Source organism: Gossypium raimondii, chromosome 4 (assembly GCF_025698545.1).
Source record: "Gossypium raimondii isolate GPD5lz chromosome 4, ASM2569854v1, whole genome shotgun sequence".
In the NCBI taxonomy this organism is placed as follows: Eukaryota; Viridiplantae; Streptophyta; class Magnoliopsida; order Malvales; family Malvaceae; genus Gossypium; species Gossypium raimondii.
This window is the reverse complement of record NC_068568.1, coordinates 32,928,238-32,953,188: the sequence shown is the minus strand read 5'-3', so window position 1 is coordinate 32,953,188 and position 24,951 is coordinate 32,928,238. Positions and strand designations below refer to the sequence as shown.

Genomic DNA, 24,951 nt, shown 5'->3' with positions numbered 1-24,951 from the left:
GTAAGTCAAGACATATATGTCGTCGACACAATACCGTTAGATAACTAATCTCAAACGGAGTTATCTCTATTGATTTTGTAAAATTAAAAGATAACATTTCAGATCCACTAACTAAAGGTTTAAATTGAGATCATGTTGATAAAAAATTGAAAGGAATAGGACTAAAGCCCATGGAAATTAAAGATGTTATGTGAAGGAAAACCCAACCTAGTTGACTGGAAATCCCAAGATCTAGGTTCAAAGGGACAACCTAATTGCATAGACCTTGTGAGGTTCCTGTGGGGGTTCTTATCCCAAGTCTATTCTTATGATGTAAACAGTGACTAAAAATAGGAGAGGTTAAGCAAGGCTTTTAATGACTATTGTGTGTTTTGGTGAGTCAAACAACATAAGTCACCTATATGAGAGTGAAGTGGGGCCGCTTCGAGGAGACTATTGGGGCATAGTTCTCTCAAAAGGAGATGTTCACAGCTATATGATCATACCCATGAGAACTAAAACCTACCAGGGAGGTAGTTGTGTGAGGTATATCATCGTTTACACAAAAGACAGAACAGTTCAAGGACATCACGTCTACTAGTCAGCTAGTAAAGTAAATATACTTTCACAAGGGAAGGTTCAAGGGTGGATACCTACCTATCCTATGCAACTATCAATCGTAGATTTTATCATCACACCGAGTCAATGATTTTCGATAAAACTATCAATTTTCATTCATATGGGGGTTTTTTGAAAAAATTGTATTTTATGAGAACTTTGAGGCATATTCTCAATAGATAAATGTGGAGAGTTGAATCATAAAATTATGATTTCATATTCTACTCCATTAGACCTTTACAACGGTATATCATATGCTTAAAATGGTTGAATGATGAATGAGAAATTGATGCTCAAAGTAAGCTACTTGGAAATATTTGTTGAGGAAAAGTAAAAGCTTAGATCCCACATTAGTTGAATACTAAGTGTGAGATGTGTATATATATGGGAATCCTCTTGAAGGGTGATTGAATGACTAAGCTTGGAACCCTGCCTCGTGTGCAGGGGGTGCAGGTCCAAACCTGTCGAGGTTGGGGCATACCCACACGACGTGGGCAACGCGAAATATCCAGACCGGTCTGTCCCAAAATGGGCTTGCGGATATTTTAGCCCAACACGAAATTATTTTTTCCCCAACAGGCATACAGAATCTGTTTATAAAATGTCATTTATCTTATTTTATTCGATTCCAATCAATTTGATTTAATTTTAATCAAATTGATTTATTGGCTCCTTTAATGGCAAATTTTGTGGAAATTTCTAAAATTTCACCATACTGAATGCCTATAAAAGGCTATGAATTTTGTAGAATTTTTCCTACACTCGTACACTTTCACACTGAGTTTATTTTGCTCTCAAATTCTTCTTTTCCTCTCCATATTTTCCAACGTTCCGATGATAGAAAAAGGCAATGTTTGTTCGTTGATCATTGCAAATGTGCTACTGCTTTGATCATTGTGTTGTTGTATCCTGGGAGACATTCGACCAACGTTTCTTCAACGACTGTAGGAGCAGCTGAATCTGTCTTAAGGAAACTGTGTTAAACAAACCTCAACATTTAATAAATCTCTATTCTTCTTTTCGATTTCAACTTCTATTACGGTTTTTATTGGTTCAAATATTTGACAGTTTAAATATAAATTATCTTATTTATATTTTATTTTATATATAAATATTTATTTATTTACATTTATATATTTTGTCCATTAACATATTTTTCAAACAGTAATTGTCAACAATATAACTACTCAAAATTCATTATTTCCATATTTGTGTTGGTATATTACTATAGATAATATATAATACTATACTACATATATTATATTGAAATTGTTATAAACACAAATTCTAAACGCTAATCTAATTATGCCATGCCACTTGGCGTAATTAACTGCTTAGTCAAAGCATATTATCATTCACGTATCTCTACTTAATCTAAGAGAGGCATCTCTGGTTGTTTCTCTTTTGGCCACTAGTATTTATCAAGAGTTGAGTCAGAAATGTTTTCTTAATATTTCTTTTGTCCACAGTTGACTACAGTTGACTTCTTTATCCAACAGTTTTAACTATTGCTTCCAGAAATATTATACAAACTTCATTTAGAAAAAATTGTCAAAAAAAAATCAAATAGGATAATAATTGAGCTGGGCGAAGCAAATATTAGTAAATTTATTATTGCTCCATAGTTAGCACAGATTTTTCATTACTCATTCTAATTTATTATAAATGTATAATCTTGAAAATCATTAATACTTTCATAGATGTTAGATGCATCAATCTTCACCTCATTCTACCTCACTCGATTTTTATTTAACTTTTACTATTTATTTTTAATATTTTCAATCCTTTAAAAAAAGTAAATAACTAAACATAATTCTCCAAAACTATATAAACATAAAATGTATGAAATTTTCTACAACACATTATTAAATTTACACCCTTTTAATTAGGGGTGTGCATAATTCGGGTAAAACTGAAAAAATTAGGTTAACCGACCGAATTCGGTTAATCGGTCGGTTAGCCGAATTTTTTCGGTCGGGGGTCGGTTAATTTTTTTATGATTTTTCGGTTAACGGTTAATTCGGTTCGAAACCGGTCGGTTAACCGAAAATTTTCGGTTAACCGAAAAAATTAATAAATAAAATTATCCAACCCAGCCCAAACTCAATTACCCAACCCAATTACCCAACCCAATAAAACTAAAACTAAAGTTTACCCAATTACCCAATCCAATAAAACTAAAACTAAAAGACAACCCAATTTACTAAAGTCTAAAACCCAATTTACTTTAATAATTTATACTTTTTAAAATTTTAGAAATAAAAATAAAAAAAATTCGGGTAATTTGGGTATTTTTCGGTAATTCGGGTAATTCGGGTAATTCGGGTAATTTTTAACCAAAAATAAAAAATACATGATTTTCAGTTAATTCAGTTAACCGACCTTATTAACCGAAAAATTTCGGTTCGGTTAATTTTTTTTTAAAAAAATCGGTTCGGTTAACGGTTAAAATTTTTGGAAGGTCGGTTAATTCGGTTATAGTAATTTCGGGTCGATTAACCGGTCGGTTAACTGAATGAACACCCCTACTTTTAATAGTTATATATATACAATAATAAAATATGATTTCAATAGTAAAACAGAGTAAAATGAGATAAATAAATTCTCTCCATTCTAAGTGGATCCATACAAAATCTATCGGATAGTGCAAATCTTAATTGCTAAACATTTTATGATTTTATTAAAAGGTAAAATGTTATTTTTGGTCTCGGATAATAAAAGGTAAAATAATATTTTAATTGCAGTTCTTTTATTAGCCTTCGAACTATTATCTTTTGTTAAATTTATCAAAATTGAATGGCAAGTTAATGGTGCTCTTAACTTAGCATGAAATTATTTTGTCTTAATTAATTAAAAATAAGAAAAATAATTATATTATTTCAAATACATTCTACTTTATTACATGAATATTTTTATTTTATCAGTAAATCAAAAAATAATTTTGGCTTCGTTTTCTTTTTAATCATCATTCATAGATCTCGTTCTCTCTATATATAATATTTCTCTTTCTAATTAACGTTTTCAAACACCATAGACAATAAAACTTCAGTTTTCTAAAAAGGAAAAAATTCTTTTATTTTTTTAAATTTATTGTTCAATTTTATAGTTAGGTTTAAGGTATTAAAGAGAGATTTAAAATCCAACTCTCTAAAGGAAAAGAGAGAGATAAGTGCACTCTTCAATGGATCTTGCATTTTCTAACACTCCCCAAACTTTTCTTATTCTACAAATACCTGGATCAATCCTTAGAATAATGATATCCATCGTAAACGTAACTCTATTCGAGCTTCACCCTTATCTAATGGAGTAAATGGCAACCAAAACTAGAACACCAAGGAAGACCATGGTAAGGGACAAGAAGAGGAAAGCTCCAACTCTGATGCACAATCCCAAGATCTAATGAAAAAAAGGGACTGTTTGATGTAGCAGTCGACTAAGGAATGCAATTTGATTTCTCAAATGAATTGAAAGCGGAACTAAATTGTTTCAAATTTGAAAATTAGTCCAAGATAAGAGCAATTTCGTATTTGAATAATGATTTTTTTTTAAAAAAAAAGTAAATTAAAAACAAAAGAGTAAATTAAAGAATATAATTGGAACTTTACTAACAAAAACATCAATGATTGGACGGATTACTCCCTACGAAGCTCTTAAGAGAAGGGCCTTTAGAAATGTTGATAATTGGGCTTTATAGGTGAAAACTCTGCAACCCTAGAAAAATTTGAAAATTTACAAACTTCAAAAGAAAACAAAGACGGGACTCACTCGAACTCTCACATCACTTTTTGCATCCTACAAACAGAGAACAAAATTTCAACTAGGAAAAATATAATTTTATTGAATTAATAATGGTGGTTTGACCTTTATATAGGCTAAAATACATGTAATTTAAATGGAAAATAACTTCTAAATAATAAAATAACTTATATCCTACGTAAATCCATTAATATCACTTAAAAGAATACTAAAATCACCTATTACTTGTTGCAACGAATTAAATTTAAAATAAATAAGTGAATTAAATCATAATTATGATTTAGAAAAGATAAAAAATTCGACTAAAATTAATTGTTAGAAAAATTGGTATGGAAAATGATTTAATTAGTACAATGAAATTTTAAAATGTTCATAAAATAAGACATTTATTATGATATCTACAATGATAAATTTGACCAAATAAAGAATATATGTTTTCTAGCTAGAGAAAAATGTCGATATGTAATATGCCGCTAGGAAGGTGTCGAGTTTGTTGAATATGATCCAATTAGAGTTTAAGTCCTAACTTGCAACCAATTTTTTTTTTTTTTGTTATTCTTAAACTAATCTGATACTTAGAGAGTAGGCTCTAACTTAAAGAACTAAACACAATACATAAACCAAAATTTCTAAAAGTGGAAGTCGACTTCCTCAAAAGGGTGATTGAAAACAAAAATGGTTTTCTAAATTTAAATTATAATTTCGAATGCAATTATAATCTCATAAAATTAGAACAAGAAAAACTTAAGAAAATAGAATTTATTTTAACTTAGAAAGTAATCAAAATAATGTTTTCAGTAAAATTCATCAGAGTTTCCCTGCACTGATATATATTAATTTCGGAAATCTCTTAGTCCTATATAGGAAAACAAATACAAGAGTTATATTAAATTGGAAGAAGCATAAGATAATTATATAATAGAAAAACCGAGTCCAACTTGGACTCCTTTTCCCCTCATGGACAATCACAAGCAGAGCGGGCTCCTTGTGCCGCGGCAACAAGACTCGTTAGGCTCGTTTTGGCTGGTTTTGTATCAAGTCTAATTATTCGTGCTTTCTCGTCTTAATCCATATGAAAAAATACGCTAAAATAATTATTCAACCTAATACTTAATGTTTCTATCCATAAATGATTATTTTATATAAATAAATAATTTATTTTCTCTAACTTGATTCTAATTTAATTCAAATCATGATAACTTTATCATAAGAGAATTTATGAGTAAATTAATTTATTTGTCCAATTAGAACATAACTACAATGACTAATTAATTTAATTATTTTTAGACTTAATTATTTAATTTTATATAATTAAATAATATCTCAAAAAATTAAATTAATTTATAAGACATCCATTGTCATCTTGAGAAAATGCATTTACTACATATAGTAATTCATGTAACCTATTTCTCATTCATCATTTTGTCCATTTGTTATTATTATGCAATCCATGCAAAGTAGTTTTAAGATAGTAAAGGGATTGATCGACATATGTACTTAGGCCTTACATAGTTTGTAATTAAGTCCTAATAGTTTGTCTATTTATTACAATTATTTAGTCGTGGAGTCAATCCACAAAAAAGTATCATAATTGATCTCCTATTTTATACCATTACAAAAGTAACATGTGTTATGATTTTTTTCCAATGACCTTGTCATATGTGCTACCTTCATAAGATATCATTTATCCTTTTAGGTTGAATCTGTTCACTTAATTCGATCCATTTTATCTAATGGTCATAATTATATCTTCTATGATGAAAATGACCATTATGTACAAACAATCACTATTAGCCATTTTGATCTGTCGTAATTCGGTGTAGCAGATTAAACTAGTTTTTGTACTTGAGGAGCTTGAATACGAACAATTTTAGTATGTTTTAGTTATGTTTTCTTAGTTTAGTTAAATTCAATAAAAAGTGCATTTTGAATCTTTTATTGAATTTAGGGGCCGAATGAGGTCTAAAGGCAAGCTAACGTACTTAGTAAGTGTGCATGAGACCATTCAAACGCATAGGAACTCAAGGCTGGTTGTTGTGCTGCAACACAAAGAGTTCGATGTCGCAACATATGGAGCAGAATGCCATAATTGCTATACTACCTTGGGTATCACGACATAGCTAAGGGATGTCATGACACATCCCTGAAGCTACCCTTGAACCATGCATATTGCCTTATATGTCGCAACACAAGGACTAGGGTGTCATGACATCGACCTTGTATGAAAAGCACTTACGAGCCAGGCGCGTTTTGGTCCACATAATGGAAATTAAACACGAGAATGTTAGCTGACCTAGGGTTGAAGACGATGACAACCTAAACTCTATAAATAGCCTATCAAGACACTTGTTTAGGCCTTAGGTTTATTTTCAGTTCTTTTCTATTTTGTGTTCTTCGGAGAGCGTGGGTTGTAACCGTGATAAAACTACTATGGAATCTGCACTTTAATCAATACAATTTAGGATTATTTTAACCCTTTCTCTTGATTCATTATTTATGATTATATTTATTATCAAGTTTATTATGTTCATGAGATCCGTAAGGAACTAATCCTTTTTTAGGGGATTAGTGAGTGGAGCTGTGATTAATTAATTACTACGTAGGTTTTCTTAGCGAATCAGTTGTTTGGGAGAGGAAGAACTTAAACCCTAGGCTTGACAACCTTATAAAGTCATTTAGGTAGGAGTTAACCCAAAATTGGTATGGCCTATCCTTTAACAACTTAGCCCCGAACCAGTCTGGATTGTGAGGTCGAGAGATAAGTAGTTCTTGCTGACTCGTTGGTTTAGTGGAAGATCGAGAAATCCTGCTAGGGTAGTGACTACTTGATTGAGTAGAAACCCAAAATAGGAATTAGTTATAATGAGCGAGCTAATCACCCATGCTTAGATTTAATTAAGTTAGAATTTATACACACGAAGTTCATTTACTTTTGCTATTTTTATTTTCTTTATAAAAACCCAAAAATATCCTATTTATATCCTTTCACAATTTGATTTATTTAAAGTACTAATTAGATTTATTTGTGTTTAGTTTAAACTTAATTTAGTACTCGTCTCCCTTGGGTACGATCCTCGGAGTCCTTACCTACTCTGTTGTAACTATATTACAACTTGACCCGTACACTTGCAGACACCGCTTCAAATCTCTATCTTTAGTTGTTGTATTCACATTCTGGATGTTGGTACATCCAGAGACGATCAAGTTGTTGACGTCGTTGCCGGGGAGGTAATGCTACTAAATTTATTTTAATTTTTATGTTCTAATAAAATAATTAGGAAATTAATAAATTATAGACATAAATTTTATTTTTATTTTTACTAACATCTTCTATTTTCTTTTTTGTTTCAATATAGGACTCATAGTTGGGGAACACCTATAAAGCCAACTACTAAGCTGGAGAGACTAATTTGCCAAAATCGTCGACAACAATAGTAGTAATAGTAGATGCCGAATCAACCACCTGCTATAGGGAATTTACCATACTATAATCCGCTATTTGATGAGATTAACAATAATAACCTATAGGACTTACCACCACCACCACCACAGCAGCTATATAAAAATATACAAATGACGTGAAACGAAAGAATCCTAAAGGATTACGCGCTACCAAACCTAGAGATGGTTCAAGGAAGCATCACAAGGCCAACCATCATGGCTAACAATTTTGAAATAAAACCGACCATGATCCAGATGATCCAAAACAATTTGCAGTTTAGAGGCACAATGATGGAGGACCCAAATTAGCATTTAAAACGGTTCTTTCAGCTTTGTGATACATTTAAATGCAATAGGGTCACCGATGACGCTATTCTTCTTCAACTGTCCCCCTTCTCCTTAATTGATAATGCCTTTTCTTGGTTAGATTCACAAGCAGCATGATCCATCACGACATTGGATCAAATTATAGGAAAATTTCTATAAAAGTTTTTCCTTATTACCAAGATAGTCCAATTGAGGTGAGAGATCGCAACGTTCAAACAGTTAGAAGGAAAGAGCTTTCAAGAAGCTTGAAAGCATTTTAAAAAGCTAATACAAAGATGCCCACATCATGGATTGCCCGAGTGGCTGAGGCTATAAATGGGTTTGATGTGCATGCACGTTCAGGACTAGATGGAGCCGTAGGAGGAGCCTTAATGAACAGAATATATGAAAATGCATACGAGTTGATAGAAAACATTGCGATGAATTCCTGCTAGTGGCCAATTGGACGCTATACATAAAGCCAGAAATCATCTATGGTAAAAGTTGTCCAGGAGGATGATAGATACCGATAAATTGTAGACAAACTCAACTACATAGAGTCCTCATCTAGTGCATCATCTATATATGGAGGAAACAAACCTCTCTTTCATTACATTAATAACCTAACTTAGAATGTTAACTACGTCGAGAATAGGGGTGGAAACTCGTATTTTAACATTTATAATCCTGGTTGCAGAGATCATCCAAACATGAGATGGGGTGAAAATTAAGGAGGAGGTAACGGTGAATAACCAATTAAAAATACTAAATGTCAACCTCTTTATTTGCAGAAGCCTCAGGAAATGACCAACCCAAATGACCATATTGTATGTGGTCAACGCTTGGATCGGATCAAGGGAAAGATGCAGTCAATGAGGATTAAAGTAAAATAGGTGTAGTTTGAGTGCACAACACTACAGAAACATTGACTAAGCTGGAAGATCAAGTGAGCCAATTGATGAGCATGATGGGAGACATCAAAAGAAAAATTGGCACCGGAATTCTAAGTAATAAAGAAAATAATCCTCGAAAAGAAGGGAAGGAGCAAGTGAAAGCAATTGCACTTCGTTCCTACAAAGTACTAAGTATCCCAGAAAAACAACTCACGAGGAGAAGAAAGAAGATTTTGAGGGTCTTCAATAAAATCCATAAGAAACTAGACTGAACTAAAACCAGAGGAGGAAACTGAACCAGTAGTTGAGCCGGAAGGCGAGCCAATTAAGGAACCTACACTTACAAGGGTACCATTCCCTTCACAAGTAGAAGAAAAACAAAGACGAGATCAGACAAAATTTGTAAGTTTTTTAAACTTATTTAAATCCCTAAATGTTAACTTGCCTCTAATTGAGTTAATTGAAAAAGTTCCAAAATAGGCCAAATATTTAAAAGAAATTATATCTAGACATAAGAAAATAAAAACAGAATAGTAAGTTAATGTAAGCGCCTCATGTAGTGCGATTATATCCAAACAGATGCCTCAAAATCTAAAAGACCTGGGAAGTTTTACAATACCTATAGAGATAGGGAACATTCATTTTAGCAAGACTCTATGTGATTTAGGAACCAATATTAATTTAATACCCTTATTTATTTATGAAAAACTCAGGTTAGGGGAGATTAAAAATACTCAAATCATACTGCAGTTAGTTGACAGGTCTTCAGTACAACTGAAAGGTGTAATTGAAGATGTGTTGGTTAAAGTGAGAAGCTTTATCATCCCAACTGATTTTATTCTACTAGATTTTGAAGATGATCGAGAAATACCCATTCTGCTGGGAAGACCGTTTGTATTATTGGACTTCAAAAAGGGACAGGCTTTGCTCTAGCTGCGTCAAAAAAGTAAGATTTTATGGTTAAGGGAATTACGAGAGTCAAGAGATGTTGCTGTGGGAATTTACATGGCAGGTAAAGCTTGATGGTGCAGGGATGCCGTGGAAAACTTAGCTCCTCTATGTTTGACAAAAATAACTCATGTTATCCCACCTTTTTTGGGGGTAACATCCTCAGCATCAATTAATGGCACATTTGCTGCTTCACATAGGGCCGAGATAAGAGAATGGAAGTTTAAACAGCTAGTATTCTTATCTGTATACTTTTGAACTTCTTGGAATATAATTCTCCCAATATTTATCCTTTGGCCTTGAACAATAGGATGCAACAACATCATTCACTCCTTTAACACCGTCATATTATGTGTTTATGGCATCATTCTTGTAACACCCCTTACCCGAGACCGTTTCCGGAGTCGAGCTTGAGGCATTACTTTACTTAACTTAAAAATTCGGGGCATAAAATTTTACTTTTGAAATTAATTTCACTATTCACAACAAAGTTGTCCACATGCGCAGTAGTTACTAATTTAGTTATAACTCAAGCTACGAAATTAAAAATTTAAATCCGTAAATTTTCCCTAAAATTAGACTTATATTTCTTCTTATCATAATTTTTTTAGAATTTTTGGTTTAGCCAATTAGTACAGTTTGTTAAGTCTCCCTTGTTTCACCACTCGACTATCCTGACCTCTTGTCACTAAAAATAAGCTTTCTCATTGTAGGGTTTTTTTATGGAGTTATCACTTGTTTCTACAGAAAATAGGCTCAATAAGGAATCTATAAATATAAAATACAACTCATAAGCATTTTTGTACAATTTTTAATAGTTTTCTAAACTCAGAACAGAGGACTCCAAGAACAGTTCTAACCTTGTCTCACTAAAATTCACATATATTAAAATATAAAATTCATTTTCTACACCATTATTTTTATATGAAAGTAGACTCAATAAGATTTAATTCTATATACCATTCACCTTCTACTTTATTTTATACTATCCTAGGTGATTTTTCAAATTCACATCACTATTGTTGCTTGAAATTTGTTTCTTTGCAAATTTTACTCTTTCATGATTTCTATGCATGATTAATGACCTAAACATTTGTAACAACAAACACCTTCATACTTAGCCATTTTAACAACCATTCATCATCAAATACTTACATATCATTCTTTATCAAAATCATAAATACAAACATTCAAAATAACTAAGTCCCTATACATGTTATAACCCAAACATGGTTCATCATAAAATACCGAGTTGTTGTCGTTGATAGTGTGGACGATCTTCGACGTATTTAAGTTCCCAAAAGTAGCTTTACAATACTATAAGAGAAAGAAAAATAAAAGAAGTAAGCATAAAGCTTAGTAAGTTTACTAGCAAATAAATAACGATATTTAACACAAATAATTAAACTCAAATGTCAAGATCTCTAGTTTACTCTTTATTTAATCTCATTCTCGTTCACTTGCTGGTTTACTTAGTTAACTCATGATTGTAACTTATTCTTCTCTTGCTGAAACATTGAGTATCAATTTATAATATAGTAAGTTCTTAACTTTTATAACTCATCTGAGCTTGCCATTTATGCTTTTAAATGAACTTTCATTAACATGATTCGTTTACTAGCCCGTTGAGCCACGTTGGAATAATAAGGATACTTGGGTCTTTTCTGATAATAACATGCCAAAGCCATGTCCCAGACATGGTATTACATGGGATATTCTCATCTCGGTGCCAACTCCATGTCCCAGACATGGTCTTACGGAGGACCTCTCATCTTGGTGCGAACGCCATGTCCCAGACATGGTCTTACATGGGACCTCTCATCTCGGTGCCAACGCCATGTCCCAAACATGGTCTTACATGAGACCACTCATCTCGGTGCCAACACGATGTCTCAGACATGGTCTTACATGGGACCTCTCATAATCTCAATGATGCCAATGCCATGTCCCAGACATGGTCTTACATGAGGTCTCTTTACCCAAATGTCATGACATTTGTATCCAATACATTCCTTATGTTTCAACGGTGCCTTTTAACACTGATTCTCTATCATCTAATACTTGAGTTAACATTAGATATTTTCATGGAATAAATACATAATTGCTGAAAAATAATAGCATTAATAATAATTATCAAAATATTGCATTTATTTATCGTAAACTTACCTCGATACAAAATATAGCCAAATTCACCAACTTAGCCTTCAACATTATTCTTTCATTTGTCTAACCTCGAGTTTCATTCTTCTTGATCTAAAATATCAAATTTAACTCATTTAATACTCACATTTATCAAAATAGCCCTCGACTCTAACTTTGGAAAAATTACAATTTTGCCCCTAAACTTTTACATAATTACGCTTTTGCCCCAAGTTCGGAAATTAAACTTCATATCATATTCTTATGTTATATAACATGCTGAAAATTTTTATCTTCTATGACAACATCAAATTCTCACTCTAACACTTACTTATGTACATTACGGATTTTTACCGATTATGTCAACTTACTCTTTTTCGCTTAAAATCGACTAGCAAAAGTTGTTTAACATAATTTCTAGCTTCATATTCTATCATAAAATATCAAAATAAACACTTTTCACCTATGAGTATTTTTCCAAATATAAACCCTAGGTTAAATTATTGCTAGAATAAGCTAAATTAAGCTACCGGATCTCAAAAACCTAAAGAGCATTAAAAACGGGACTTGGGATCACTTACTAAGAGCTTGGAAGCTTGAAAACCCTAACTATGGCTTCTTCCCTTTCTAAATTTGGCCTAATGAAGAAGTTGATCAAAATTGGCTTTTAATTTTGTTTTTAATTCATTTTAATAACTAAATGACTAAAATGCCCTTAATGAAAATCTTTGGAAACATGCCTAACCATGTCCATTTTTGTCCACCAACTTAACCAATGGTCTAATTACCATATAAATACCTCCAATTTAAAATTTCATAACAATTGGACACCTCTAACATATAGAACTCAACTTTTGTACTTTTTACAATTTAGTCCTTTTGACTAAATTGAGTGCCTAAACGTCAAAATTTTTGAACGAAATTTTAACGAGATCATTCTGTGAAATTGTAGGCCATAGAAACATAATAAAAATAAATTTTTCCTCATCGGATTTGTGGTCCCGAAACTACTGTTCTGATAACTTTAAATTTGGGCCATTACAATTGCACTTCTCAGGAAGTGATACTAGACCTTTTCTACCGACTTCAATCCAGCACGCTCAACGGTGTAACAGTTGTGGCTTGAAATAGTCTATTGTGTTCCTTCAACACACAAATCATTTAAAACCCGTAATAATCCTACTAGTGTAATATTGTCAAAAAACTTCGAATGTTCATCCTTAACCTTCCCGAGGCCGAAATGGGTATTTATTTTGTCTTCATCAAACAGAACAGATTTACCCTTCACATAGACGAATGGTAAATTTAGGAATTAACATAAGCATAAAAATCTCGCACCATTTTACTTAAAACATCTCTTAAATGCAAGCAAAACTTACTCCAATTGTGCTTTTCGATAACTAACGCCCTCGATTCAACATGTCCGAAATGGGGTTCATCTTTCAATGGAAATCCTCGAATGTGAAGAGAGTAACAGAGGAGTTAAATAAGGAATTAGTGTAAAAATGAAAACTTTATAAGAGGTAAGAGACATGAGCAGTTGGAAGAAAAAGGAATTAAAAGGGGATAATGATGACAATTTTTAGGGAATGAGAAACATGAGGAAAGGGGTTATGACATGGAAAAAAAAAGGAAGAAAGTTTTCGGAGGAAATGATCAAGTATTTCTTTTGGAGTTTTCCATTTGATCAAGTCTTGACACATCACTCAGTTTGTTGTGGCATCATACTCCTCTCTAATGCTGCGACATTACTACTCAACGCTTACTAGCAAATCCTGATCCTTTTATTCTGCTTCAATTTAAACTATAAATAATAAAATATTAATAACAAGAAAATAATGAAAAATTTTATTATTAATTAAAATACATAAATTAAAAGAAAAATTACTAAATTAAATGTTACGAAGATTAATGGTTTGCTTGTCACGTTCAACAAGAGCATCCTAATAATGTTTCAGGCGTTGTCCGTTAACTTTGAATGTTGCTCCTATTTCCAAATTTTTGACAGTAATAGCTCCACGCAAAAACACTTGAATTATTTCAAAAGGTCCTGACCATCAAGATTTTAATTTACTGAGGAATAACTTGAGTCTGGAATTTAACAACAGCACGTACTATCCAGGTTCAAATTGTCTTGGAAAAATTCTACTATGATGCCATCGCTTGGTCTTTTCCTTATATAAACGAGCATTTTCATATGCTTGAGTCCAAAATTTTTCCATCTCATTCAACTCTAATAATCTTTTACTGCCAGCAGTGGCCCAGTCCATATTCAGCCTCTTAATTGTCCAAATTGCCTTTTGCTCAAGCTCAACAGGCAAATGACATGACTTACCATAAACAAGCTTGGAAGGTGATGTAACATCCCGATTTTGGGCCTAGTCGGAACAGTGGTTTTGAGACCACAAATTCAAGGAGAAAAAAATTATTTTAACTATATTTTTTATGGTCTACAATTTCACAGAATGATTTTGTGAAAATTTTGTTCAAAAATTTCAACGTTTGGGCACTCAATTTAGTCAAAATGACTAAATTGTAAAAAAGTGCAAAAGTTGAGTTCTACATGTTACAAGTGTCCAATTGTTATGAAATTTTAAATTGGAGGTCTTTATATGGTAATTAGACCGTTGGTTAAGTTGTGGACAAAAATGGACATGAGATAAGTGAAATAGGAAATTTTTAAGTTAGGGGCATTTTGGTAATTCGGTAATTAAAATGAATTAAAAGGGAAAAAGATGGCAAATTGTGCTCATCTTCTTCATTTGGACGAAATTAACAAGGGGGGAAGCCATAGTTAGGGTTTTCAAACTTCCAAGCTCCATAATCAAGAAGAACGGAATCCGAGGTTAGACAAAGGAAAGAATAAGGTTGAAGACTAAGTGGGTGGATTTGGCTATATTTTGTACCGAGTATAGCAAAGCTACTTCACGGATCTTAAAGACGTCAGAGAGCGTCCACACTATCAACCACAACAACTCAATATTTTATGATGATCAATGTTGAAATATGGCATGATATTGACTTAGTCATTTTGAATGTAATATGTGATAATGTTTAGCTATTAAAATGGCTAAGTAAGAATATGTTTGGTATTATGTATGCCTAGGTGATAGTTTATACCTAAAAATTGTGAAAAAGTAAAAATTTGCAATGAAATAGATTTCAGATAGCAGCAGTGACGTGACTTTGAAAAATCACCAAGGATATTATAAAATAAATTAGAGGGTGAATGATATATATAATTAAATCATATTGAGTTTATTTTCATAGAAAAATAACGTGTAGAAAAAGAAATTTTATATTCGAGATATGTGGACTTTAATTAGATATGGTCGAACTGTTTTGGAGTCCCCTGTTCGACTTTATAAAATCATTAAAAATTCTAAAAAAATAATTATGAGTTGTAATTTATATCTATAGATTCCTTAATGAGTCTATTTTCTGTAGAAACAAGTGAGAACACCATATTAAAATCATACAATTAGAAAATTTAATTTTAGTGATGAGAGGTCAGGATAGTCGAATAGTGAAGCATGGAAGACTTTAACAAATAAAATATACTAATTGACTAAACCAAAAATTTTGAAATCTTAATGGTAAGAATATATATGAGTCTGGTTTCAGGAAAAATTTACAGATCTAAATTTCAAGTTTCGTAGCTCGAGTTATAATTAATTTAGTAACAGCTACGCGATTGGACAGCTTTGTTGTAAATAGTGAAATTAATTTTGAAAGCAAATTTTTATGCCTCAAACTAGTAAGTTAAGTCAAGTAACGCCTCGTGCTGGACTTCGAAAATGGTCTCGGGTAAGGGGTGTTATATTTTTTGGTATCAAAGTAGGTTTAGTCGATTCTCGGAATAGTCAGTATGAATAAGAGTCTAGCTATACATGCCATACTTATATATTTTGATAGTGTGACGACTCCTGACGATTTTGAAATGTTTTCTTTTATAGTTATGGATCCCGAACGAGCTGGTGCAGATGAAGTAGAGAGCAATGTGCCCGCTCCCGCAGAGGGGACGGTGCTACCAGATGTTAATGTTAGTGAAATGCCCGTATCAGTTAGTCAGGGAGAAGGAGCTCGAGAAGCCTTCTTCCAAGCTATGAATGATTGGTTTGCCGAGTTTATTCGTACGAATTCGGCTGTTAGACCTCCACCCCCTCATGATTCACAGATTCAACATGTAGCTTCTCCAGCCGCATGTATAGTTATCAGGGAAAGGCCACCAGTTGATAAGATTAGAAAAGAAAGGGCTAAAGAATTTCGGGCTACTAAAGATGATGATGCAGAGAAAGCAGAATTTTGGCTCGAGAATACTATTAGAGTTTTTGATGAATTATCTTGTACACATGAAGAATGCATGAAGTGTGTTGTCTCACTTCTTAGAGATTCGGCTTATCATTGGTGGAAGACTCTTGTGTCAGTGGTACCTAGTGAGAGGGTTACTTGGGATTTCTTTCAGGAGGAGTTCCTTAAGGAGTACATCAGTCAGAGATTTATAGATCAGAAAAGAAAAGAGTTCCTCGAGTTAAAACAAGGTAAGATGACTGTGATCGAGTATGAATGCGAATTTGTTAGACTTAGTAAATATGCTCGGGAGTTTGTGTCCACTGAAGCTAACATGTGTAAGAGGTTTGAAGACAGGCTCAATGATGATATTCGACTGTCAGTGGGTGTTTTAGAAATCAGAGAGTTTGTTGTTCTTGTTGAGAGAGCCTGTAAAGTAGAGGATTTGTTAAAAGAAAAAGAAAAGGGCAAAGCTGAAATTGAAGCGCAAGACATAAAGAAAAGGCAGATGTGCAGATCATTTTAGTCTACTTCTAAAAGGCCTAGAGAGTTCCCTAGTGGATCAAATTTTCCAACCAGATATTCTAGCCGAAGCAGAGGTAGAAGATTTAAGGGTTCTAGAGCTCTGACTACTACAGTAGCAAGTACGGGTAGTACTCGACCACCTAGGCCAAAATGTGCCCAATGCGGTAGACGTCATCCTAGAGAGTGTAGAGCAAATGAAAATGCTTGCTTTAGATGTGGTGCACCAGATCACTATATTCGGGATTGTCCTGAAACAGTTAAAAGAGAAGTAATACCGAGTGCGAGATCGGGAAATGCTCCTACTAGAGGCAGACCACAGAAGAATCTGGGAGTTGGAGCAAGTAACAGCAGTACGCCTAGAGACTCAACAACTAGACTAGATGTTGGAGCACCCGCAAGGACATACGCTATTTGTGCTCGTTAAAAGGCATCCTCTCTTGATGTGATTACGGGTACATTTTCTCTTTATGATGCTAATGTTATTGCTTTGATTGATCCGGGTTCGACTCGTTCTTATATTTGTATGAGATTGATGCCTAGTATGAACATGCCTATAGAATCTACTGAATTTGTAATTAAAGTATCAAATCCATTAGGCCAGTGTGTGTTAGTAGACAAAGTATGTAAGGGTTGCCCTTTGATGATTAGAGGTTACTATTTTCCAGCCAATCTCATGCTATTGCCATTTGATGAGTTTGATGTGATTCTTGGTATGGATTGGTTCACTGCCCATGATGTGATAGTGAATTGCGGAAAGAAATACATTGAGTTGAAATGTGAAAATGGTGATATCGTCCGGGTTGATTCAGATGAGTCAGATGGTTCTCTCGCTATGATTTCTGTTATGTCTGCTTAGAAATGTTTGAGAAAATGGTGTGAAGCTTATCTTGCTTTTGTATTGAACACTAGAGATCTAGAGTTGAAAATTGAATCAATGGCAGTGGTACGTGAATATTTAGATGTGTTTCCGAAAGAATTGCCAGGTTTGCCTCCTATTAGAGAATTTGAATTTGGTATTGAGTTGATTCCAGGTACAACTCCTATTTCTATTGCTCCTAATAGAATGGGCTCGTTGGAATTGAAAGAATTGAAAGCTCAGTTGCAAGAATTAACTGATAAAGGTTTTGCGAGGCCTAGTTGTTCTCCGCGGGGTGCTCCAGTGCTTTTTGTGAAAAAGAAAGACGGTTTGATGAGAATATGTATAGATTATCGGCAGCTTAACAAGGTAACTATAAAGAACAAATATCCACTGCCTAGAATTGATGATCTGACAAATATCCACTGCCTAGAATTGATGATCTGTTTGACCAATTGAAGGGAGCTACTGTGTTTTCCAAGATAGATTTGAGATCCGGTTATTATCAGTTGAGGGTTAAAGAGTCAGATGTTTCGAAGACTGCTTTCCGGACTAGGTATGGTCACTATGAGTTTCTTGTGATGCCATTTGGTTTGACTAATGCTCTTACTGTTTTCATGGACTTAATGAACTGAATTTTCAGACCTTACTTGGATAAATTTGTAGTTGTGTTCATTGATGATATTCTGATTTATTCTCATGATGAGATTGAACATGCCGAGCATTTGAGAACTGTTTTACAGATTTTGAGAGATAATAAGCTTTATGCCAAGTTTAGTAAAAGTGAGTTCTGGCTTCGGGAAGTTGGATTCCTTGGACACATTGTCTCAAGCAATGGTATTAAAGTTGATCCAAGTAAAATTTCAGCAATTGTTAATTGGAAGCCTCCTAAAAATGTATCAGAGGTTAGAAGCTTTCTTGGATTAGCTGGTTATTACAGACGATTTGTAAAGAGATTTCCCATGATAGCTATCCTATTGACAAGGTTGTTGCAAAAAGATGTCAAGTTTGAATGGACTGAAAAGTGTTAGCAGAGTTTTGACAAGTTAAAGGCATTGTTGACTGAAGCTCCTGTTTTAGTACAACTAGAACCGGGTAAAGAATTTGTGATTTACAGTGATGCATCCTTGAACGGATTGGGTTGTGTACTTATGCAAGAAGATAAAGTTATCGCATATGCTTCCAGACAGTTAAAGCCACATGAGAAAAACTATCCGATGCATGACTCAGAGCTGGCTGTCATGGTGTTTTCGTTGAAGATTTGGAGACATCATTTGTATAGTGAGAAGTGCCTAATATTTACTGATCATAAAAGCTTGAAATGCTTATGACTCAAAAAGATTTGAACTTGAGGCAAAGAAGATGGCTAGAGTTGATTAAAGATTATGAGTTAGTGATCGACTACCACTCGGGTAAGGCAAATGTTGTTGCTGATGCCTTGAGTAGAAAATCTTTATTTGCATTGAGAGATTTGAATACCAGTTTGGCTTTATTTGATGATGGTTCCATTTTAGATGAGTTGATGGCTAAACCGATGTTTCTCGAAGACATCTATGAAGCTTAGAAAAATGATAGTGAGTTGCAAGCTAAAAGAGCTCAATGTGAGTCAGGTGTAGAGTCTGATTTTCAGATCGGTTCTGATGGTTGTTTGATGTTTAGAGACAGAGTATGTGTAGCAAAGAATGATGAGCTTATTTGGAAGATCTTACAAGAAGCACATAGCAGTTCTTTGTCTATTCATCCAGGTAGTACAAAGATGTATAATGATCTGAAGAAAATGTACTGGTGGGCTGTAATGAAAAGAGATATTTCAGATTTTGTTTCTAGATGCTTGATCTGTCAATAGGTGAAGGCTGAACATCAGGTACCTTCAGGTTTATTGCAGCCTGTGTTAGTTCCTGAGTGGAAATAGGACCGAGTTACCATGGATTTTGTAGCAGGGTTGCCATTGACATCGAAAAAGAAAGATGCAGTATGAGTTGTGATTGATAAGCTAACTAAGTCAGCTCATTTTATCCCGGTTCGTATGGATTATTCACTTGACAAGTTGGCTGAATTGTATGTTTCAGAGATAGTCAGATTACATGGAGTACAGTTATCGATTATCTCAGACAGAGATCCGAGATTTACTTCGCAATTTTGGAGGAAATTGCAGGAAGCTTTGGGTATAAAGTTGAACATTAGTACAGCTTTTCATCCTCAGACCGATGGTCAATCAGAGAGAGTTATTTAGCTACTTGAAGATATGCTCAGATGTTGTGTTTTAGAATTTCAAGGCAGTTGGGAGAAATATTTGCTGTTGGTAGAGTTTGCCTATAATTATAGTTATCAGTCGAGTTTGAAAATGGCTCCTTATGAAGCTTTGTATGGACGTAAGTGTCGTACGCCTTTGTATTGGACAAAGCTTAAGGAAAATCAGAATTACGGGGTTGATTTAATCAAAGAAACGGAAGAGAAAGTAAAAGTTATCAGAGATTGCTTAAAAGCAGCTTCAGATAGACAGAAGTCTTATGCAAATTTAAAAAGAAAAGAGATAGAGTATCAAGTTGGTGACAAAGTGTTTTTGAAAGTATCCCCGTAGAAGAAAATTTTTAGATCTGGTAATAAAGGCAAACTAAGTCCACGTTTCATTTGACCGTTTGAGGTGACTAAAAGAATCGGGCCCTTAGCATATCGGTTAGCTTTGCCAACTGAGTTGGAGAAGATTCATAATGTATTCCATGTGTCTATGATACGTCTTTATCGTTCCAATCTGTCACATGTGATTTCACCGACAGAGGTTGAGATTCAGCCAGACATGACTTATTTTGAAGAACCAGTAAAAATTTAGATAGAGAGATCAAGCAACTAAGGAACAAAAGTATTGCACTTGTGAAGGTGTTATGGAAAAGGCAAGGGGTTGATGAGGCTACGTGAGAGCCCGAAGAGGCTATACGAAAACAGTACCCAAATCTCTTCACAGATAAAATTTTCGGGCACGAAAATCCTTAAGAGGGAGAAATGTCACATCCCGATTTTGGGCCTAGTCAGAATAGTGGTTTTAGGACCACAAATTCAATGAGGAAAAATTTATTTTTACTATATTTTTTATGGTCTACAATTTCACGGAATGATTTCGGGAAAATTTCTTTCAAAAATTTCAACGTTTGGGCACTCAATTTAGTAAAAAGGACTAAATTGTAAAAAGTGCAAAAGTTGAGTTCTACATGTTAGAGGTGTCCATTTGTTATGAAATTTTAAATTGGAGGTCTTTATATGGTAATTAGACCATTTGTTAAGTTATGGACAAAAATGGACATGAGATAAGTGAAATAGGAAACTTTTAAGTTAGGGGCATTTTGGTAATTTGGTAATTTAAATGAATTAAAAGGGAAAAATATGACAAATTGTACTCAATTTTTTCATTTGGACGAAATTAACAAGGGGGAAACCATAGTTAGGGTTTTCAAACTTCTAAGCTCCATAATTAAGAAGAATGGAATCCGAGGTTAGACAAAGGAAAGAATAGGGTTCAAGACTAAGTGGGTGGATTTGGCTATATTTTGTACCGAGTATTGCAAAGCTACTTCAAGGATCTTAAAGAGGTCGGAGAGCGTCCACACTATCAACCACAACAACTCGGTATTTTATGATGACCAATGTTGAAATATGGCATGTATAGGGACTTAGTCATTTTGAATGTATGTCCTTATGATAATGCAAAAGGATGATGTGTAAATATGTGATAATGTTTAGTTATTAAAATGGCTAAGTAAGAATATGTTTGGTATTATGTATGCCTAGGTGATAGTTTATACCTAGAAATTGTGAAAAAGTAAAAATTTGCAATGAAATAGATTTTAGACAGCAGCAGTGACGTGACTTTGAAAAATCACCAAGGATAGTATAAAATTAATTAGAGGGTGAATGATATATATAATTAAATCGTATTGAGTCTATTTTCATAGAAAAATAACTGTGTTAGAAAAAGAAATTTTATATTCGAGATATGTAGATTTAATTTGATATGGTCGAACTATTTTTGGAGTCCCTATTCGACCTTATAAAATCATTAAAATTGTAAAAAATAATTATGAGTTGTAATTTATATTTATAGATTTCTTAATGACTCTATTTTCTGTAGAAACAAGTTAGAACACCATATTAAAATAATACAATGAGAAAATTGAATTTTAGTGACGAGAGGTTAGGACAGTCGAACAGTGAAATAGGAAAGAGTTTAACTAATAAACTATACTAATTCGCTGAACCAAAAATCCTTAAAAATTTATGGTAAGAAGATATATGAGTCTAGTTTTCGGGAAAATTTACGGATCTAAATTTTGAGTTTCCTAGCTCGATTTATAATTAATTTAGTAACTACTACGCGATTGGACAACTTTGTTGTAAATAGTGAAATTAATTTTAAAAGCAAATTTTTATGCCTCAAACTAGTAAGTTAAGTCAAGTAACGCCTTGTGCTCGACTCCAAAAATGGTCTTGCGTAAGGGGTGTTACAGGTGACATTCTTAATGATGTTTTAAATGTTATTCGGTATACCCATAGAGCTTTATCCAATCTGGTAGACCAGTCTTTTTGAGAAGGATTTACTATATTTTCCAAAATTTGCTTAATTTTTCTGTTAGAGATTCTGGCTTGGCTATTGGTCTGGGGATGATATGCCATGGCAATTTTGTGTTTCACCCCATATCTGCGCAAAAAATTGGCCATTAATTTACAATCAAAATGGGATCCTTCGTCATTAACGATTGCTCTCGGTATCCCAAATCTTGTGAAAATGGTCTTATGTAAAAATTTCAGTACTGACTTAGAATCATTAGAGGCTAGAGCTACTGCTTCTACCAATTTAGAGACATAGTCTACTACTAAAAGTATGTATAGCTTGACAAATAGTCAGCCACTTGATTTTTGATTCCCTTCCTATCTCTGATTTCCAAATCAATCTCTTGCAGGAAAAGTATCTACCTAATTGATCTCTGCTTGGCATCCTTCTTGCGTATCAAATATTTGATAGTTGAGTGATTTGTGTAAACTGTAACTTTTACCCCACTTAGTAAGATCAAAATTTGTCAAATGCAAAGACTATTGCCAACAATCTTTTCTCTGTGGTGGTGTAATTAAGCTGAGCTTCTATCAGCGTCCTACTAGCGGAGTATATTGTGTGTAATACCTTGTCCTTTTTTTGCCCCAACACTGCTCCTATGGAAAAATCATTGGTGTCACACATGAGTTCAAAGGGCAATGACCATTCTGGAGCAACTATAGTTGGTGCTGCTACTAGTCGCTCCTTGAATACCTCGAAAGCCTGCAGACATTGATCATCAAAATTAACAGGTTTATTCATTTCAAGTAGAGTATATAAGGGTTTAGAGATTTTTGAGAAGTTATTGATAAATCTTCTATAAAATCCTATATGTCCTAGGAAACTTCGAATACCCTTTACATAGGTGGGAGGAGGCAATTTTTCAATCACTTCTATTTTTGCTCGGTCCACCTCAATTCCTTACTGTGACACCTTATGTCCCAAGACAATGCTTTCATAGACCATGAAGTGGCATTTTCCCTAATTTAACATAAGATTTGTTTCTTCACAACGGCATAATACCATCTCTAAATTCTTCAAACAATCCTCAAAATGATTCCCAAACACGGGGAAGTTGTCCATAAAAACTTTAAGGAAATTCTCCATCATGTTTGAAAATATAGCCATCATGCAACGTTGGAAAGTTGTAGGGGCATTACATAACCTGAACGACATCCGTCTAAACACAAATGTGCTATATGGATAAGTGAAGGTGGTCTTCTCTTGGTATTATTGTGCTATGGCAATTTGGTTGTAACTGGAATAACCATCTAGAAAACAATAAAAAGCCTTACTAGCTAATCTATCCAACATCTGATCAATGAACGACAAAAGGAAATGGTCCTTTCTTGTTGCCTTGTTAAGCTTGCGAGATAGTCCATACACACCCTCCATCCTGCAACAGTGGTAGTGGGTATGAGCTCATCATTGTCGTTACTTAGCAATGTGATACCTCCTTTCTTGGGTATGCATTGCACAGGGCTTACACACGAGCTGTTAGAAATGGGATAAATAATGGCAGTGTCAAGCCACTTGATAATCTCACTCTTGACAACTTCTTTCATAATTGGATTTATTCATCTCTGTTGTTCAATTCTTCCAACACAATCTTGTGCATACACAATGTTGGGATAATTCCTTTTATACCAGCAAAGGTCTATCCTAATGCCCTTTTAGATTGTCTTAACACTTCTAACAACCTGTTCTCTTGCTCAGGTGTTGACTTGGCAAAAATTACAGCTGGAAAAGTACGACTGAGCTTGTATAGTTGATTTGATTATTCCTGGATCCAAGTCATCTAGCATCAGGACAACATGCTCTCTAATTGGCCTGTCTCAATCATCCACTACACGCCTCATATAAGGATTCTCATTATGATCATTTGGATTGCCATTGAGATCATTCATGTTTCCAGCCATTTTTCTAAATTCTTTTCTCTTTCTTTTCAAAGTTTTGTCAATCTCTAGATCAGAAAGGTATTCTGTGTTAGCAGGAATGCCTCTTCTCATGCAATGATGACAAACCTGTAAAATTAAATTAAACTAAATTAAATAAAAATACTAAGTAAAATAACCAAACAAAATTTCACCAAATTGTCGATCCCCAGCAACGGCAGCAAAAACTTGTCGCATGTAAAATGGTGTGCGATTTTTGTGCAAGTATAGATGTTGGTTCAAGTAATAAACAGGTAAGTGAGTAACGCTCCCATGAGGATCGGATTGAGTAATAAAATTGGTCAAGTTAATATTATAGTAAAATGATTGAAAGAAATGTTATGGCATAAACTAAGGTAAATATGTGATGATGTGTAAATAATTGGAATTGCTATGGCAAAGGTGATAAGAGAAATGTAAATATGGGAACTATTGCATGAATGATATATAAATGAACAAACAATCAACTAAGAATGCTAAGGCAAAGATATTTCAGCGGAGAATCAAGTATATGTCCACGATATTTATGTGGAAAGTTGGGATTACTCAGAATCATCCTTACTGGCAATAATGTCGTGGCAAAGTATTAATCAACTTACTATGCATAAGAGTCCTATAGTGGCCTGCCTCTTTTAGGGGCAAAACCTCAAGTCACTGTCCCCGCTCATACAGGATCTTACTACA

General features: G+C 33.8%; 1 non-coding gene across 1 annotated transcript; it reads right to left on the bottom strand.

Annotated features, from left to right (window-relative positions):
• Positions 1–8,308: 8,308 nt before the first annotated feature.
• On the bottom strand, positions 8,309–8,414 carry LOC128040843 (small nucleolar RNA R71). The gene has a single exon (XR_008195649.1). It is a non-coding gene; the product is annotated as a small nucleolar RNA R71 (small nucleolar RNA).
• Between the last annotated feature and the right edge of the window lie 16,537 nt (positions 8,415–24,951).